Source organism: Amphiura filiformis, chromosome 18 (genome assembly GCF_039555335.1).
Source record: "Amphiura filiformis chromosome 18, Afil_fr2py, whole genome shotgun sequence".
In the NCBI taxonomy this organism is placed as follows: Eukaryota; Metazoa; Echinodermata; class Ophiuroidea; order Amphilepidida; family Amphiuridae; genus Amphiura; species Amphiura filiformis.
The window spans coordinates 48,804,614-48,824,312 of record NC_092645.1 but is presented as its reverse complement, the minus strand read 5'-3'; the positions used below and the strand labels follow the sequence as shown (position 1 = coordinate 48,824,312).

The 19,699-nt window shown below is 36.6% G+C and overlaps 1 long non-coding RNA gene across 1 annotated transcript; it reads left to right on the top strand.

The window, feature by feature from the left end:
• Nucleotides 1–3,834: 3,834 nt before the first annotated feature.
• On the top strand, nt 3,835–17,863 carry LOC140139494 (uncharacterized). The gene is made up of 3 exons (XR_011857144.1): nt 3,835–4,223; nt 14,587–14,787; nt 16,832–17,863. It is a non-coding gene; the product is annotated as an uncharacterized lncRNA (long non-coding RNA).
• Nucleotides 17,864–19,699: the final 1,836 nt, after the last annotated feature.

Sequence of the window (19,699 nt, the reverse complement as noted above, 5' to 3'; positions counted from 1 at the left end):
ATCCCCATCTCCCAGGATCTACCCCTATGGTCATTAACTCATTAGCTAAAAAAATAACACTAATAATAATAACAATAATAATAATATTAAATAAATATTAAAACTTTAAAACTTAATGTTATAAAAGTTAAAATATTCCCACTTTTATGTTAAATCATTGGCCATTTATTTATATAGCCTATAGTATAAAGATACCACATAATCTACATTTCAATGTGAAAGTCTGAAAGACCATAGTTGAACCAGAGAAGGTGAGATTTTGAACATATATAGGCCTAGTTCAAAATTTAATAAAACAATATAAAATAATAACAATACTATTCAATGTTGCTACACTAAATATATGAAAATAAATAAAACGTATTACTAAAATGAAGCAACCTTCTCAGCAAACACAAAACATTTTCGAGATCATTCGCAAACGGTTAGAAAAGGTTGTCAGAAAATGTTTAAATGTCGGGTTATATAAAGGGTATACAGACGATATATAAAGCGTTTTTCATAACATTCAAAAATATTCTAACATTATGTTATTTAAGTGTTGACAAAATATTTCACAAAAGAAATGTTTGGAATTTTATTAAAATAACATTTTGAAAACATTTTAAAAATATTGTTGTTGTGTGTTTTCATAACCAAACATTTTAAAACGTTTTAATGACTTTTATATAATCCGACATTTAAAGGGGCATTTCGTGATCCACAGCATCATCTCCCCCACTTTTTTCAAAAAAAAGTTGAGACTTTTACATAATGTTTATGTACAAAAAAATCTTGCAGATTAATTCGTTTAGCAAAGATATGAATTTCATTCTGGTATACCAGAACGAAATTACAACACAGTCTATGGAGCAGTATAATCATGCATAACTCGCAAACGCAAAATTGGAATCAACTGAAATTTTGGGAATAAGCTTTTTTCGTGGATATCTATACTGAAAATTGTCATAAAAAGAGGATCATCAGTGCTATGATCACGAAATACTCCTTTAATGTTATTAAAAGGTTTTTACCAAAACCAAAACCCAAAATAGGCCTACAACCTGCTTCCAACGTTTAAAAAAATTAATGTTTTGTGTTCGCTGGGTTAGGGCCTACTGCAAAAATGTATTTGTACAAATTGGAAAACACTTCAGATTTATTGTCCTGCTTTTTTAACCAAAAAAAATAAATAATAATAATAATAATTTCATTGTAGGCTGAAAAAACTTCTCTCTCAGCCTATACCAACCGCGTGCAGTTAGGCCTATATGGCGTTTTAATTGAATTTAGGGCCTGCAAATATCGCAAAGCGCATTTTAATATAACATTTTTCTGCTAAATTGGATTGGTAGGCTATTGTTTTGTTAAAATAATTACACAAAAACAAATGATACGAGAAGCAATATTGTATAAATAAAGACAAAATGACAAACGTTTTCAACTGAGTGTTTTTAAGTTATTTGACAAGTTTATAATATTCATCATGTTCATGCTGTTTGTGTGGCCTATAAGATGTTGCGAAATGATATATAGGCCTAGGCCTATATTTAACATGTTAAATTAGGCCTATGATAAAATTTTTTTATAATTTCTTTAATTTAAAACAAAATCCTATACATTATAGTATATAATATTATCATCGTTTAATTATAATTATTATTTCGTTGTTATTTTTTAAATCGTAACCATAAAGAATAAATTAAGTCATGACATCCTGCTGCTGAATCATACTATCAGATATCTGACTTTTGCAGTTCTGAGTTTGATCATGCTAATTATCGATTATCATGTCATCATTTTTGAGAGCTATTCAGCTATGATAGGCCTACATGTATGTTTCCAGTGCGTAAATTCTTATCCATGACAATCGTCGAACGATTTTACTTTGTATGAACTTTGAACTTTATTAAATCCTATGGTACCGGTATCTGATTTGTTGAGCCAGTCCCATAATCGTTGCTATGCATTGTTATCATGCAGGCAGACGCAAAACTGCTGATAGCCTATAATGTTGGCAACGTCGAATTTGCGACGGCGTTTTACAATATACTTTAATACAATCACCACCATGCGTACACATTCTCAGAATCACGTATTGACTTTATCCCTTTTTACATCAAGCGCACGTCCTTTTTCAGGTTGGGTAGTAGCTGGATTTTGATTGGTTCACATGCCATGAGGTCATCGCGAGATGGCGTGTTTCTCACAAGAAGCCTAAAAAGTTTATTACGGGACGCTAAAGACGTGCCCCCCCCCCTTTAATGGATTAATTGCACATGAATTTCCACTTTTCATTTCATAATAATTTCTTGTACTTCCGTTCCTATTTCCATGATTGGATAAATGAGATATGAGATGAGTGCCACTGTAATGTAAGTGTTATTCCTATAAAATTTGATTGATTGAGTATTAATCTATAATGGGTTAAACCAAATTTAAAGTACAATCTATAACATATTTGGCAATGAATTAAAGGTTAAAACCTCAATCCTCTTTCTTCGATTAGTTGACAATCAAATACATCCCATGTATGGAAACTTACCAGTTACATGAAATTGATTTTCATGGTGCTTGTCTCAAATTAACGATTCGCTCAAATACACTTCCTTAGGCTGCGTTCACATAGAAGTATACTATTCGGGTATACGGTGCACGTTTTGCAGGTTCACGCGTATAGCTTAAATTGAGCAAGGCAATTTCATAGTACCGGGTCACATAAGGCTACGATCGCATAGAAGTATACTATTCGGGTATATGATGCACGTTTTGCAGGTGCACGCGTATAGCCTAAATCGAGCAAGGTAATTTCATAGTACCGGGTCACATAAGAGCTATTCGAAAAGGCCGTATACCTGCGTTTAGTATAGTATAGTGGGAATCGCGCATGTTCGATTTTAGTGCAGCGTATACCGTCAAACTTTTAAAAACCTAAACCATATGTGGGTAAATTCATCTTTTTAATAGATGCACTCTCTAATTCTGCACATTATGACACCTCATTGAATGCAATGTGACCTCTAGAAGTAAAGTTACAAGCATTTGATAAGACGAAGAAAATGGGTAAACTGACATACTCGCTATTCGCTATACGAAATACGCTCATTCAATCAGGCTGAGTTCACATAGTATACTCCTATATGAACTCAGTCTGATCGAATGAGCGTATTTCGTATAGCGAATACCGTATACCGTATACTTCTATGTGAACTCAGCCTTAAGGCTGCGATCACATAGAAGTATACTATTCGCATACGGTGCACGTTTTGCAGGTGCACGCGTATAGCTTAAATCGAGTAAGGTAATTTCATAGTACCGGGTCACATAGGACTAGGAGGGCACTATTTGAAAAGGTCCGTATACCTGCGTATAGTATAGTATAGTGGGAATCGTGCGTGTTCGATTTTAGTGCAGCGTATTTTAAATTAAAAAAACAAACTAATTTTAAAACTAAACCATATGTGGGTAAATTCATTTTTTTGTGAATAGTTGCACTATCTAATTCTGCATATTATGACACCTCATTGAAGTAAATTTACAAGCATTTGAATAGACGAAGAAAATTGGTAAACTGACCTATACTCGCTATTCGCTATACCATGTATACGAAATACGTTCATTCGATCAGGCTGAGTTCACATAGTATACTCCAATATGAACACAGCCTGATCGAATGAGCGTATTTCGTATAGCGAATACCGTATACCGTATACTTCTATGTGATCGCAGCCTAAGAACTTAAAAGAAGTACATGGTCGGACGCCAGATAATGATAGTATCAGATGTAAAACACTCTCTTTTAACTTGTTAGGTACATTTCGTATGGGTCACATACACAGCGGTTTTCCACTTTTCAAGCCCAGTACTGGGCCAGTGTTGGGCAAGATCTAGCGGCACGGATTGAGCTATAAAAAAAGCCCCAATACTAGGCCGGCAAAAGTGACACTTTTATTGGGCCAATTCTAGCGTACTCGCAATTGCCCAGTTCAAGCCACAAGTACTGGCCCAGTTCTAGTAGTACCACGGGCTGTCCCTAAAGTTGCATGAAATTAAAATTATTTTCATGGGACGCCGTGGGTTTGGTTATCATGTTTATTGGATTTATTCTCGGAACCAGTACTATTTACCCAAAAAGCTAACATTTAGCAGTATGAAGAAGCAGTATTATAGACGTGTGAACTGGTTTGTGAGTTTGGCACAGCTTTAACTACTGAGTGAAGTTCAACACCGTGGTGTTTTATACGGTAAGTAAATCATGAAATGTCATTGTATGCATGTATCAATGTAATGCATGGCATGCATAGTCACTGTAGTATAGCATGGCTAAGCCTAGCGCTTTTTGAATTTTGATTGTTTTATTTTTGTTTCAATTTCTCTGACCAGTTGGGTATGTCACCGTATAAATATCATCATGATCATTAAGCTTACAAATCATTGTCAGGTAGGCCTAAAGTATTATTTAGATTTCCTTTCAAATTAAGCGTAACCTGCTAGCTCATGAGCTGTCCAGCGCATATTATTTTGCACACATAGTCCAATGTACACGCTTGACGTCGCGCATGTATATGCGATGGTTAATTTGTAAAAGGAAATCTGAATAGGCCCTATTACTTTAATAGACTAGTGATCATCAGTGACAGTGGCGTGCGCAAAGAAGGGGGTTGACTTTTGTTGGTCATTCGGGTAAAAAGTTAAAAACATCAAAATTTGCTCCTAATCAGACTCCATTCGGGGAACTTAACAACCTGCCCCCCCACTTTCAATGTGCTGGCCACGCCACTGGTCATCATAGGTAGATTAAGTAGATGGGAGAAATTTTGTCCCCGGGAATTTTGTTTGCACAAACCATGACTGGGCCGCTATTTAAAACTTATTATACCATATTTTCCACCTTGATTTGGCAGTGAACATGTAATGCGCATGTCGCCCCACCCCAGTCAGACTCTGCATGTTATCAGAGAAGTTTGGCACTTTTTGTCATTTGACTTTATCATACATGTAGGCCTACACTTGCTGCGTAAAAACAGAAAGTGGGGTTGTTTATGGCTAATTGAATCATGTTGTTAGCTCTTGAAAAGTATTAAATGCTGAAACCACATTCATTCATAAAATGATACTAGCCTGACCCCAAAATGGAACAGGGCTTATGATTGAGTAAAAGTCATGTCACTATGCCAGTGGTGGTAAATGCAATATGTGACCCCTCGGCACAACTGAGCCCTGAAGTCGCCAATCATCATTTTTGAGATATTCAACCAAAATATTCTGCTTGAAATTAGCTTTAAAATGATGTATATCATGTCTATAGCACTTGACATTTAAGTAGTGAAAAATCAATAAAACAGTCAATAAATCCTTTGTTTCCTATTGTTTATTGTTAAGTTCGATGGAGCATAGTGGCACTGGCGACATCCGGGCTCAGTTGTGCCGAGGGGTCACATATTATGTGGCTTTGGGCGAATAATGAACCAGTGGTGATGTTTTATTATGCAATTCAATTGGCTAAAATCCAAACCCCACTTATGTGTTTACGGTTTACCAAATGCCTGTACGCTATATAGTACTGGCAAAAAAGTGCCAAAGAACTACATGTAGTGTAGGCCTACCATTCTACTATCTTTGTTCAACTCATTTGACTCGTAACATTTTGATAGAGACTGGGAGTGCGCGCATTTGTGAGCACAGTGCATTTTTTTTAAGTCGAGCATATCACATGGATGTTTTAAAACAGCTGAAATCTGGGCGATAACGCTGACAAAACTTCGACCAGGCACAATTAGTGACCTGGTGAACGAAGGGGGCCACCGTGGATAGCTGATAGCCAACAATCGGGCTTATTACCCTGATTGGAACCGACTGTAAGTGTAACAAGGTCTTTTGTCATTGGTCATCTGCCCTGCCATTACCAGATGAGCCAGGGGAAGAGCAGAATTATTTTTTTTGTCCTGCGGGGAATTGTGCCCGGGACCTCTTGCACAAAGTGTGCTTTGCGTATATTGCGTGACTGACACATGCTTTTATACAAGTGTAAATTGTGACTTGTAGCCAACAATCGGGCTTATTAATACCCTGATTGGAACCGACTGTAACAAGGTCTTTTGTCATGGGTCATCTGCCCTGCCATTATCAGATGAGCCACGGGAAGAGCGGAATTAATTTTTTTTTTTTTGTCCTGCGGGAATTGAACCTGGGACATCTTGCACAAAGTGTGCTTTGCGTATTGCGTGACTGACACATGCTTTTATGAATTTATGCGAGTGTAAATTGGGACTTTTGGGCAAGAAAAAAACAACAATATTAAATTTCCTAAAATTGTAAAATGTTGCTATAACAGTGTTTAAATAAAATCGAATATGAATGAGAATAAACAATATGATATAAACCCAAGGTAGGGGGTCACTGTCATCAAAAGCATGGACTCTGATTGGGACTCCTTGAGTCTATATAAAATTGATGTTTTGGTTCATTGCCCTCTCCCTCCTGGCCTCATCAGTTTCTGGGGTTTGTCAGATTTTTTTTTTTTTTTCTCAAAACATTAATTTTATACAACCTTACAAGCCTTGGGCCATTTGATTCGAGCACTTCATGCTACAAAAAGTTGTGGGTAAACGACAATAGCTGGGCAAAAAATATTTCCGTCAGTACATTCACAGGTTTGGAGTGCCAATTTGTATCCTTTCCCCTGCGCACCACAAACCCAGATTAGCACACAGGCAGTTAACAATGAGTGAAGCTTATCACAGGTAGGCAGGCTCACATCACACACTATAGGTGGCGCTATTCGTCCATAGGGAAGTGGAATGTGCCTGTGCGGTACAAAAATGGCTTTACTGTGGGGCTCAATGGAAAAAATCACTAAAAATTAATTTTGACAACCCAAACCTAAATGACTTTGACTTACTTTGGTACTGGCATGATACTGGATTCATAAACTATCACATAGTGCAATTTGTGTGTAAATCAAGACCATCCAAAACAGCTTTCTTACAGTAAAGAATAGGAGGTCATCTGGGGTCACATACAGTAGTGTACATTGTACATGTGCCTACTGTCACAATTTCACACACAAAATTTTGGGCCATTTGGTGACGCTATTTTTGTCTGTAACTTCAGAACAGGGCTGTCATTGTCAACTCTCACGCATTGGCCGCGAGTCTCACGCATTGGGTCACTTTCTCACGGTCTCACGCCAAGGTAGTATCATATCACGCCTGAAAGTAAATCTCACGCAAAAAGCTGAAAATTGAGTAAAATCTCATGCATCGCCATGAAAAAATTGTTGTTGCTACCCCCCGCTTTTCACATTTTCGAGCCCGTGGCTTAAATAATCATGGGTCAAAATGAACATTGAAGTCGGCAAATCCCGGTACGCCTCTGTCTCACGCCAAGCAATTCCAAAAAGTTGACAGCCTTGCTTCAAAAGTATATGCACTAGAAACACCATTGACCTCTTATTGTTTAGGTAATTTGATTCTCTTTCAAATGAAAGAACTATTAGCTAAAAATATTAAACTTCAAAATTTTATGAACATCCCTATCACAGGCATGAGACTGCACTTTCCTAAAAAAACTAAAAATGCAAGTGAAATTGGGCAAACCAAAAAGTACCCAAAAGCTACGCCACTGCACTATAATCATGTCAAAAAGTAAATTTTAACCTAGGGAGTGTTCAGAAATACTCTGGTGGGGGGCTGGAAAATATGTATACTATGATCAGCTCTTAATAGGCGGGAATTATTCGGTTTTTGTTACTGCACGAGTCAATAAAGTTCCAACTTACGCATGCGTAAATTCACAAAAGCATGCGTCTTTACGCAAAGCTCAGTTCGCGTAACTGCTGCGCCCACGCCGCCCAGCTGTGTGTACGCCGTTCTATATCAAATTCCCAGCAAACACAAAACGTTTTCGACATTATTCGCAAAAGGTTATAAAAGGTTGTCAGAAAACGTTTAAATGTCGGGTTATATAAAGGACATATTAAGGGGGTACTACACCCCTGGCCAATTTTGTGCCTATTTTTGCATTTTTCTCAAAAATTATAGCGCATTGGTGACAAGTAATATATGTTTATTATAGGGGCAAGGACTACAACTACTGCACTGAAAATTCAGTACCTCAAAGCAAGTAGTTATTGATTTATTGATCAAATATTGGTTTTCCCTCATTTTTGACTGTAACTCCACAACTGTTGTCTCTGTTGAAATAAAATGTCCAGTGCAGTAGTTGTAGTCCTTGCCCCTATAATATATATATCTTACTTGTCACCAATGCACTATAATTTTTGAGAAAAATGCAAAAATAGGCACAAAATTGGCCAGGGGTGTAGTACCCCCTTAAGGGTATAAAACATGTACATAATATGAAAAAAACATTTTTTGATAATCTACTGCCCAGCAAATACAAAATGTCTTACAGAAAACGTTTAAATGTCGGGTTATATAAAGGGTATAAAAACGTTCTAATAACATCCCAAAAACATTTTTGAAAACTTGATACAAAACATTCTAAACAGAATGTTATTTTGGGGTTGAAAAAATATTTTGCGAAAAATGTTTGCCCAAATTATTTGCAATAACGTTTTAAAAACGTTTTCATGACCTTTATATAACCCGACATTTAAATGTTATTAAAACGTTTTGAAAATAACATCTTAAGAACATTTCTGTGTTTTCTGGGTGCAAATATTTTAACAGTATGTTATTTAAGTGTTGACAAAATATTTGGCAAAACATGTTTTCAAAAATAGTTTACAATAGCATTTAGAAAACATTTTTAAAATATTGCTGTTGTGTGTTTTCATACAAAACGTTTTAAAACGTTTTCATGACCTTTATATAACCCGACATTTTAATGTTATTAAAACGTTTTTACCTAAACCAAAAGCCAAAATATAACTTATTTAAAACGTTTTTAAAACGCTTTTGTGTTTGCTGGGTTATCAATCCACGATGTTATGAGTCCCCGCCTATTAAGAGCTGATCAAAGTATAAGGGGTCATAAAATTTTAGGAGTTCTGAATAGGGGGGGGGGGGGTTAAAAAGTTTTGGGTGTATGAACAGGTGGGATTAAATTTTTTTTCGATGCACGGGGGGTAAAAAACTTCATACGCTTTCATGGTGTGTGTGCGCAAATGTTCCAGTATTGAACCACAACAAAAGTGCATTTGATCCAGTGTTAAAAATTGCCTGGCCTCCAGACTTGTACCCGAGTCCAGCTCATCCGAGTCCAAGCTGAGTCAAGTCCATTAGTATCCAAGTCCGAATCCTTTTGTGCCCAAGTACGGATTGGAGTCCAAGTCCAGTGGTGACAAGTCCGAGCCAAGTCCGAGTCCAACAAAAATAAGCCCCAAGTCCAGCTCAAGTCCGGACTCGGTCAGAGTCCATGCCATTTTTTGGGGGGAGGGGGACTGGGGGGTCATTACGGACATTGCTTAGTAGGAGCCTATTTGTATAAAGATGGGTCATTTGGTGTAAAAAATTGGGTATAAAATTTTGAAAGAAGGGGGTCATTTGGTATAACAGTTGAAAAAAATGGATGACCAGGTGGAACATAATTTCATAAAATGGAGCAAAATTTAATATTTTGTTTCTAATTTAAAAATTTGACAGTTTCTGCTTTTTTATATGGAATTTTTGAAGATAAAATTGTACAAAAAGAAGGTCATTGGTCAAAGATCACTACACCACACCACATATTGCTCTCCTATACAAACCCACCCTACCAAACACCACCCCACCCCATCAACCAAACATACACATTTCACTTCAAAGACACATACACATGAACATACTGATGGTACGAACTACATGTATCAGACCACCTGTATCAGAAAGCAGTCAGGTGGGGGTATTTGCATGTGTGCCGTGGTATGGGTGTGACACGGCACGGTGAAGTTGGCTCGAGATTAGAGATTAGAAATTAGACATTCGTTATTACGTTGAATATTACACTTTTAATCGTTTTTCTGCATCGATCAAGGGTACTGGAGTCATTTGAGACCGTTTTGGACTTTCAAAATTTTGGCCCAAAAATTTCAAAATTTTTGAACTTCGTTATTTGGGCGAATTTCGACCTAAAACCCACTTTATGCATCGGTCAAGTGTTCTCGAGTATTTTTACACCATTTTTGGACATTCAAAAATTTAGCCAAAAATTTCAAAATTTTTGAACTTCCGTTATTTAGGCGAATTTCGACCTAATAACCACTTTTATGTATCGATCAAGTGTTCTGGAGTAATTTGACACTATTTTTGGACATTCACAAATTTTGGCCAAAAATTTCAAAATTTTTGAACTTCGTTATTTTTTATAAATTTCGACCTAAAACCCACTTTTATGCATCGGTCAAGTGTCCTCGAGTATTTTTATACCATTTTTGGGGTCAAATATTTTCGGGAAGGTCAAAAATGGTGTCATATTACTCCTAGACACGTGATCTGTGTAGAAAAGTGTTTTTTAGATCGAAATTCTGCGAAATAACGAATGTCTAAAAATTGAGATTCTTTGGTCAAAATTTTTCGAATGTCTAAAGTGGTGTCGAATGTCTAAAAATGATGTCAATTGACTCCATGACACGTGATCGGTGTAGAAAAGTGGATTTTAGATCGAAATTCTGTGGAATAACGAATGTCTAATTTCAAATCTCGAATGTCTAAAAATGCAAAAAATGTCAAAAAGTGGTGTCAGATGACTCCATGTCACTTGATTGATGTAGAAAAGTGGTTTTTATATGACAATTTTCGGAAATCACGAATGTCTAATTTCTAATCTCGAATGTCTAAAAATGGTGTCAAAAGATTCTTGAAGTCCTAAACTTTACATAAGAGTTGTTTTAGGTCGAAATTTGTCCAAGTAACGAAGATACAAAATTTTGAGTATTTTTGGCCAAATTTTTCGGATGTCCAAAAATGGGGTCACAAGACTTAAGAAGACTTAAACTATACATAACAGTTGTTTTCAGGTCGAAATTTGGCCAGATCACGAAGATACAAAATTTTGAGTATTTTGGCCAAAATTTTCGGATGTCCAAAAATGGTGTCAAAAGATTTAAGAAGACTTAAACTATACATAACAGTTGTTTTTAGGCCGAAATTTGGCCAGATAACGAAGATACAAAATCGGATGTCCAAAAATGGTGTCAAAAGACTTAAGAAGACTTAAACTATACATAAGAGTTGTTTTTAGGTAGATTTTGGCCAAATAACGAAGATACAAAATTTTGAAATTTTTGGCCAAATTTTTTGAATGCTCCAAAATGGTGTCAAAAGACTTAAGAAGATTATACATAACAGTTGTTTTAGGCGAAATTTGGCCAGATAACTTGAAGATACGAAATTTTGAGTATTTTGGCCAAAATTTTCGGATGTCCAAAAATGTCAAAAGACTTAAGAAGACTTAAACTATATATAACAGTTGTTTTAGGTCGAAATTTGGCCAGATAACGAAGATACAAAATTTTGAGTATTTTGGCCAAAATTTTCGGATGTCTAAAAATGGTGTCAAAAATGTAGAAGACTTGAACTATACATAAGAGTTGTTTTTAGGTAGAAATTTGGCCAAATAACGAAGATACAAAATTTTGACATTTTTGGCCAAATTTTTGAATGCTCCAAAATGTTGTCAAAAGACTTAATAAGACTTAAGCTATACATAACAGTTGTTTTAGGTCGAAATTTTGCCAGATAACGAAGATACAAAATTTTGAGTATTTTGGCCAAAATTTTCAAATGTCCAAAAATAGTGTCAAAAAACTATAGAAGACTTGAACTACATGTATACATAATAGTTGTTTTTAGGTCGAAATTCATGAAAATAAGGAATTTCAAAAAATTTATATTAAACGTATAGAATTATTCAATTGCGAATGTCTAATCTCTAATCTCTAATCTCGAGCCAACTTCACCACTCTTGTGACACACAGCTACACACTGCATGTAAATTGTCAACTCACAGGCTTGCAGTGTCCCTATAGGTTGTGTGCAGCATACATGTAAATGAAGGGCAATGTTCTATATTATAGAAAAATATCATCATCATCATCATCATCATCATCATAATAATAACTGAAAGTTACCTTTTCAGAAATATTTGGCTGTGTGATATTAATTAATATAAATTATAAACATCTCAAAATTGGACAAATGTCCTAGACAAATGTGCAGTGAGTAGTGAGCACACAGACACCCTAGCCCTCAGGAATTTACTGGGTGGGAGCTGAGATGTATATGGCCCAGTCTCTCTAAAAACAAAACCGGTATGTATTCGGGGGGCCTCAACTTTGGAGGTGACGCGTATGTAGGGCTGTTAAGACCCCTTTTCAGCATCGCTGTCACCCAAAGACCCCATATTTTTTTACGAACAGATGCTCTGTCACCGTAAGACCCCTTATTTTTCCATTTGATCTGTCGACGTCACCCAAAGACCCTTACATGTTCAATTTGAACAGCAATTTTCATTTATCACTGATTTTGCTACTTATTTTGAAAAAACAATGAAATTTGAAGCCATAGAACTAAAAAATTTTGAGGTTTTTGTGGCGCTGTTTCGGCTCTCACCCAAAGATTCCATTTAAGAAAAAGGTCATGTTCTCACCCAATGACCCCATATTTTTTACATTTTGCTCTCACCAAATGCCAAAAATCATGCGCTCACCCAATGACCCCATATTTTTTACATTTTGCTCTCACCGAATGCCCCTTAGTGCGGAAGTGCCAGCCCTACACCTATATCCATTTCATATTGAAGTGCCGCCCGGTATGTATTTGCAATTGCAATTTATTTTTCGTCTGTGCCACTGTATTTTGGGCTAAAATGGTCTAAGATTTTTGCGCGCTTCGCCGCAACAAAAAGTCCCAGTAAAACCAGAACAAAATATACTCGTCCCTCGACCCCACCTAAATTATAATGTTTCCGTTGCCACCGATTCCAATCATAAATGTATAGTTTATTAATACTGGGTTCAGTGGGTTGCATAAACATACTTATGCTACTTTGAAACATTTCCTCAATTCCACATATTCTATACCAATGAAATGAGTACTATTTCATTGCACATGAATACAAATTTTAGCATTATGTTTCCTCTGCCATTTGATGTAGAATGGTACATTATGATGGGGGGTTAAAATAGTTTTGAACCTATATGAGGGGGGGGGGGGGGCAAAAAAGTTTTAGGTCCATTAAGAGGGGGGGGGGCAAAAAAGTTTTGGGTTCGCAAAGAGGGGGGGTTAAAAAATTTCGACATGAAAAAGAATATTTTCCAGCCCCCCACCAAAGTATTTCTGAACATTCCCCTATAAAGGATCCACAGGCTGTAAGATTCCACTGCCCCTATTAAATACATGATAAAAGGCTACCAAAAACTTTCATAATTTTGTAAAAAACTTAACAATTTTATGTTTAAAAAGGTATTTAGAGAGAACTTAAAATGTGTGAAATTTTAAAGACCCAATTTTGAAAAAACCTTATTTCCCAGGGAAAGTTCTGAGAGCAGGCCACACCATGACCAGATGATTAAATTAAGCCATGCAGTATGTATTTCTCAAGTTTACGCTATCCATAGTTTGTTCTTAATCGCCCATTGCACGATTCTGCCATTCATGCAAGGAGAGCCTCAATCTGGCAGCATGCATGAATGGGAATTGAACCAGTCATATAACATTGCGTAAAGTTACGTAATACTTCCTTTCATGTCTATTGCCAGTTCAAGGTTCTCCCCCGGTGGGTTCAGTTTGTATTTGAAAGCAGGACGTATGACCGTTCCAGGATTTGAAAATGACCCCTATTTCATGGGGAATCGAGGACATTTGTAGCAATTTTACCCCCTATTTTGCGCGAAATCAAGGAAAATTTGCCCCCAAATACCTCCCCTATTTTTATCATTTTGAGGACGCATTTTCATTTCACCCCCTTATCAAGGACATTTTTCCGAAATAAATACCCATATTTTTCCCATTTCAAGGACGCTTTTGAATTTTCCCCCCATTTCACGGGGATATGAGGACAATTTTTATCAGAAAAAATACCCTATCAATTTTTGTGTGGAACTATTAAAAAACGGACAGAAAAAATACAAAAAACGAAAACTGTAGTGGTAAAACAAGGACAAAAGTCCTACAAATACACCCTATTTTTCATTTCAAAGACAATTTTGCTCCAAAACTCCCCTTATTTGGACAATCGCGAACAATTTTGTCCTCGAAAATCCGCGGACATTTCTTGAAAAGTACCCCTAATTGGAACCATCATGCGTACACATCGGGGGTTCTCCTCGCATATGGTGGAACCGTGCAATAGGCGAATTGAACATGTTGAATGGGTTCTATGGATGGAGGAGGCATGGACTCCAACATGTTTCTTTGCATCTGGGCCAGTGTTTTATGACAAAACTGTATCCTCAGGCAATACTGAATTTTGTGCTTGTTATTTTGGTGCAATTTTTGCCCTAGTCACCTGTGTGGGTGCGCATGCATATTTTCCTCATCATGTTCATTTGCTATTTTAAATGATTAATTTCAGGCGGCTTAAATTTATACATGTACATCTCTTGTCTTTTATTTTCTGGGGTATTAACTAATAATTGGGTCTGGTTTTTGTTTTATTATTCAGGTGCAGATCACAGAAGACTTGTACATGTATCAATTGAGGACATGTTTTCTACATATTGATCCATCATTAAATACATGTAAATTGATGTAATGCTGCAACACATAAAGGCTGACTGGTGGAAGGTGTCAGAAGTCACACCTGACAGAAATTTACGCAGTGAAATTGCTACTTTGACCAGACTAATAACGGAACAAAATTAATGTAAGTGTGAATCGCTGAATTACTGTAAGTCACAATGTATGGTTTTAAATGAATTTCTTTTTCAAACCTGATTTGTTTTGCAAATATTTGTTTACACATGTCCCACCTTAATGAAATGCAGCCAAGTTCATCAATTGTGCCTGAAGGACAACAGAGCAATTTAAAGATATTTTAAAAATCTCCTACAGAACACCATAGTTAAGCAGTAAGTGGGTAAGATAGTAAACTTGTGGATTCCAAACTGTCTCGCTGACCAAATTCATTTGCCTGGTAATTAAATTGTTCTGGGACACCCTGTACATCTACATGCATGTATTTTCTCAAAATGCATTGCTAGAATTGGTATGGTACCCTTCTTTGGTAGCAAATTATCCATGGGCTCTTTTCTGTCATGGACTAGTAAAGGTGGGTGACTAGATTGCCAGCCTCATCCCGGGGCCTGATCCCCCACTTAATTGGTATCCCATCAATATGCAGATTTTGTTATCAGGTGAAATTTTAGGACTGGAATAGATAGTTGAGGCAGTATGAACAAAAACATGGTAGTTGAGTGGTTATAACCCCAGAAACAGGGCGCAAATTTGCCTGCCCTTCGGCCGAAGGAAAAGACCTTATGGCATCATGAGTCATGTGTCCGTCCATATGTGTGTCCCCCGTCAACAATTTTGTAAGGCTTTTTGATCTCATATGAACAGTTATCCGATTGCTAAACTTGGATCATAGCTGTACTATGGGAACCCTTAGGCCTATCTATTGGTGGTGTTCATGGTCTTATTTTGAAGTCGAAGGTCATTTGAGGTCAACTTGTGACTGTGTGTCCATCCGTCAACAATTGTGTAAGAGTCATTCCATACCAACTGATCCAGACCTTGGCAGGTGACCCCTTCAGAATTTGATATTACTCCATCAAAGTGTCCCGGCAACGTGTTCTACTTTGGTCACAATGAATGCACCGAAAACGGCAACTTGATAGTCCATGTCGTTTTTGCGCTATGGCCTCTGGAAATTTTGCCGGGACCCCCCTTCTTTTGTTCTTGTGTGTTGCATCGTTGAAAAGCTGTAGTTTTATTTCCTCATAATTTTGTAACAGAAGGGGGTATGAAGCTACAAATCCCCGTACAAATCAGTATTCTTGGTAACCTTTGCCCATATTTTCAGATCCTGCCATCAAAAACACTGTGTCTGCCTTATTTTTTTAACACACTGAGCCTCTCAAAATGCCCTTTCGTCATGCAGAAGTGCTGAAAGTGCATACTTGCGCCCTCCTAGAACCCATCATTACCCTACAATTCTCCAATTGCAGGATTGTAATATCTAGGTGCATTATTTGGTACTACTGGGGTTAAAAATGGGTCCAGAGCATAAAATCTCAAATCAGCGCCCTCTCCCAAGGGACGGATAACCTTGTGGACAGTTCGCTATGGTCACAAAATTTGCAGGGTAGAATTATGTTGATCCACCCTTACTGTGTGCCAAAGGGCAACTTCCTATTGAAACTCCTTCATAGTTAGGGAACCCCTCAAACATTGCCCAAGGCCTGCCAAGAAGTACTGTTCTATGAACAACTGGGATACAGATAATTCTAGAATCCAAATCCCTGGAGCAAATTTGGAATAAGAATGTTTGGGTGATGTGCCTCAGTGTGAGGTAGAAGACAAAAAGTGTTTCACTTGCACCACAATCTGGTCACATACCCTCAAGATTTTTAATGATGTTGATTTCAAAATATCATTGAACAACATGGTTTAAAATAGTCGGGGTTGTTGTCTACTGAAGATAGCAGTATGCTTGAAATATCATTAGTGACTCAGTGAGTAGTGTAATGTAACAAATAAGATGGACTGTAAAAATAAAACATAGGATTGAAAGTGCAGCCTGGGAAGTGCAGGGATTTTAAGAACATTTTACACTATAACTTGACAGGCTTCAGCTGTGGATAACAAAATAACTTCACAGGCTTCTGCTGTGGATAATAATAATGAAATAATTGTCCAACAGCTCTGTTTATAACTTTTGTATCAATATTGTTATTTTGTTGTTTCAGAAAGGACCGTCAGAAAGTACCATGACTTGATCAACAGCGTTGACAGTGCCATGGTGGCAGTGAAAGTAGTCGATTGGGATCACTGAAAATCAATATCATGGAGACCTCACATGTCTTCCACTGTAACTCTTGTTAAAATGCTCCGACTCTACATATTCTTAGCCTTCACTATGATATGAATGCATGCCTTTCAGACCTATTGCAGCTACCAACCAGGCTGGAATGCAGGACACTTTAACACAAAGTGGAAATATACTACCTTTATTTCCAAGCAAGTAAATGTGAAGCTGGGAAATGTGGAAAATTTAAACTCAAAAAAACTATTTCAGAAGACTGTTGGTGTTCTACATACACAATCAGTATCATGACTTCCAATAGCTGGAGAATCAGGAAATCAATCACTTTATTGCACAAATATTCTCACAGGATAGATTAGCAGAATATAATAAGGTGGTTGAAAATCCTCAGTAATGCTATGAAACATTTTCAATGCTGGATTGTGAGGGTAACAGATTATTATGATTAAGAAATAAAGGGTAAATCCGTCACTGGGCGGGAAAAGCCTCATATGTACTTTTGGCCATTGAACATTATGACTAAAACCTTGTAGGTGTAAACTTTATATTGAAGAGTTTGCTTCATCCATGTTCAAGGGCCAAAGTACATGCAGGAAAAAAAGTCATATTTACTTTTGGCTCTTGAACATGGATAAAGCCTTGTAGGTGTAGACTTTATATTGAAGGGTTTGCTTCATCCATATTCAGGGGCCAAATGTACATATAACAAAATATTACTACCCTAATTAAAATCAGAAAGGTTCTACATGAAATAAACTTGAGACTGAAAAGAAAGACAAAAGAAGCATGATCATTTATTATACACCAAACATGAAGGTACATTTTTTATACATTTATGCCACTCTAGGATTTGTGACACCTAATGATGATAGTAATGGTTCAATCCTAAATACTGAAGGTCAAACCTATTAAAAAGCAGATTTAAGGTTAGATGTGAAAGTTGCAATTTATGTTCAAAAATAATACAAGGTTAAATTTCAATTATATTTGAAATAACTGCACTTCATTGAGCGAGTCTCAGTCTCCATTATTTTTTTAGGCCAAGTAAAATAAATAACATGTACGAGGGGGGCATCAAAAAGTTTTAGAAATCGCTCAGAAGGGAAAGAGCTATATCAATGAAATTTTGTCAGTGCAATCACTGGTCCTTATGTACACTATGGTGCAAAAATGGTCTCATAAGTATGTTTACTTTTTTTACAGGAGCTAGATGTCACTACCTGCCTATGTAACCGCATAACCAGCAAAATGGAGAAAATTGTGGCATGCAGCAGCACAAAGTTCCATTTTAAGGGTTACAGTGCCCAGAAAAACTGTGATGAAATAAAAATTCCTTTTCCAAAAAGCGACAGTGACATATCACAATCACCACCGAAGATAACTTTCATTTCATCATCAATTTTCTAGGCACTGCAACCCTTCAAATGCAGGATCTTAATAACGCTGCTTGCCTCAATTTTCTCAATCTGGCAGTTTATGCGCAGTAACTGGGGCAGCAGGTTATTGGCATCTAGTGCCACCTGTAAAAAAAGCAAACATACTTAATATGAGACCATTTTTGGACCATAATGTACATAAGGACAAGTGATTGCACTCTCAAAATTTCATTGATATAGCTCTTTCACTTCTGGGCGATTTCTAAAACTTTTTGATACCCCCTCGTATATTGTCCCCTCATCCATTTTTGTCAATTTGTTCAAGCTAGTGGTAGTAATACCGTCAAAAAATTGAAATTTTCACAGAAATGAATAGTAAATTTGTAACAAATAACTGCTTCCAGACGATATACATGTTATTTATTTTACTTGGCCTTAATATGTAATCTTCCAGGACTTAAATCAGGCAAATATAATAACCCTGGAATTACGGAAACTATTGGGCTTTATGATTGCAAATTGTTTTTAAAAATTAATGCCTTTTTTTTTAATAAAAATTTGGGCCAAAAAAAAACCTGTTTATATTTGGGGGGGGGGGGGGATTCCCCCAAAAATTAGCATTTTGCCCAAATTTGACCTCACAGATGAATCCATCAAGTTTTGAGGATGAGGCCCAAAAATGTTCATAATTCCTGGGTTAAAACCACCCATTAACTCTTTCAATGACATTGTAAAAAACCAAAAGGGGGTTTCGAGGCTTATTTGGGGATTTTTGTACGGGGATGTACCACATACACTTTCAGATGCTGATTCTACCTACTTTTTGCTGTTTTTACCACCCCATCAGTATACTAGTACAAATTTTTCATAAGAAAAAAACACCCAAAAAGTACCCACATTGCCCTAATTGCCTTGGGCGCTTTTAGGGGCACTTGTGGTGGGGTCTCCCCCGTCAGTCCGAAACACCGTCAATCTGAACCCCTGTCAGTCTGAAAGTCATTTCAGAAAGAAACAAATTTTATTTAAGGACAAAAAAAAAAAGGTTTGTCCAAAGCTCACGAGAAATTTAAAAACAAATGCCTTCCCGCCTTTTTTGCATGGTATTTTGAGAAAAAAGTCTGATTTTCGCCGATTTTTTCTGGAAAAAACTAAAAAAAAAAAAAAAATTTTGAAATAAAAAAAATTTCCGCATTTGTTTTTTGTCAAATCGTGGGGTTTTACAAACGCGTTCGCGAGCTTTGAGACGAACCTTTTTTTTTTTTGGCCTAAAAGACATAATTTCAGAAAAGGAACTTTTTTACAAAGACATCATTTCAGAAAAAGACTACTTTTTATAAAGACATCATTTCAGAAAAAGGCGACTTTTTTAAAAGGATGTCATTTCAGTAAAGGTGATTTTTTTAAAAGATGTCATT